Raw genomic sequence first — 1,569 nt, 5'->3', positions numbered from 1 at the left:
TGTATTAAAAATATACAGTAAATCTAAAAAAGTGCATCACTTATTTAGACAAATTAGAATTTTTAAGATGATATTTAAATAACAATAAAAATCTTTATCATATACAGTAATATAAAGACAATATTTTAATTACGTCAATTCTCCCTAAATAGCTGCAAGGAAACACCTATCAAATTTCCACCACGTTTTTTCATGGAACTTGACAATTTGAAATAAAGAATTTGCATAAAATTTAATTTTACCTCAATTAAGCTGGGGGGGCAGAAATATAAAAGAGCAAAGGGTCAAGAAAAACTGAAACACTACTGAAGAAGGAAAAGAAAATTTGATGGTTAGAGGTAAGAGAGAAATAAATACAAAGAAAAAGACATAAATCCATTAATTGAAAAATAAAATGTTACGTCTTTTGGGGGGTAATAAAATATTCTTAAATTAGATAGTGGTGATATTTACACAACTCTGTGAACGTACTAAAACCATTAAATTGTATACTTTAAATGAGTGAATTTTATGTTATATGAAGTATACCTCAATAAAGATGTTTTAAAAGGAAAAAATTAGATGTTTTATCTAAGTCCACCCATATCTCCCCCTTTTAAAGGCATTCAGTGGGTCATTTGCTAATGATCCATTGAGCCATCAAGTAAGGGCAGAGTAAAAATACCACTTTTGGGTAAAGCGGTAACATGTTGTGTTGCTTTGTTTCAATCGGTGGTATGATAAGGTGTTAAAGGAAAAAAAAAATCTACCCATATCAATAATTACATTAAATTTAAATGGTATAAGCATGCAAAGTAGAAGAGATTATAAGAGCCATTAAAAAGACCCAAACAGGGCCGAGCCCGTGGCGCACTCGGGAGAGTGCAGTGCTGGGAGCATGGCGACGCTCCCACTGCGGGTTCGGATCCTATGTAGGAATGGCCGGTGCACTCACTGGCTGAGTGCCGGTCACGAAAAAGACAAAAAAAAAAAAAAAGACCCAAATATTCTGAGTATTTTTAAAAAACCATTTTTACTATAAAAACATACAAAGGTTAAAAAGAAGAATGGAAAAATATATACCATGCAAACAATAATCAAGAGGAAGTAGTAGTGGTTATATAAATGCCAGACAAAGTAGAATCCTGAACAATGAAATTAGAAGGGAAAGTAAACATACATAACAGCTGAAGGTCATTTCATCAAGACACACAAGCCTAGACATATGTGCACTCAACAGTTTCAAAATACAAGAAGCAAAACGTAGAAACCAAGAAAAAATAGACAGACAAATACACAATTTTAGTTGGAGATTTCAACAATCCTCTCTCAATAACTGATAAAACAACTAAGCAGAAAATCAGCAAGGATATAGAAAATCTCAACAACATCATTAACCAACAGGATCTAGTCAATATCTATAATACCTAATAATACCAAAAAGCACATTCTTTACAAACACAGAATATAAACCAAGATGGACCATATCCTAGGCCATAAACAAATGTTAACAAATTTAAAAGAATTGTAGTCACACAAAGCATGTTTTCTTACCACAGTAGAGTCAAACTAGAAATTAATAACAAAGAC

The 1,569-nt window shown here is 32.1% G+C and overlaps 1 non-coding gene across 1 annotated transcript; it reads left to right on the top strand.

Annotated features, from left to right (window-relative positions):
* The first annotated feature begins 589 nt into the window (after positions 1-589).
* LOC134371390 (small nucleolar RNA SNORA21) lies at positions 590-725 on the top strand. The gene has a single exon (XR_010022814.1). It is a non-coding gene; the product is annotated as a small nucleolar RNA SNORA21 (small nucleolar RNA).
* Positions 726-1,569: the final 844 nt, after the last annotated feature.

Source organism: Cynocephalus volans, chromosome 2 (assembly GCF_027409185.1).
Source record: "Cynocephalus volans isolate mCynVol1 chromosome 2, mCynVol1.pri, whole genome shotgun sequence".
Lineage (NCBI taxonomy): Eukaryota > Metazoa > Chordata > Mammalia > Dermoptera > Cynocephalidae > Cynocephalus > Cynocephalus volans.
This window is presented reverse-complemented; position numbering and strand designations above follow the sequence as displayed.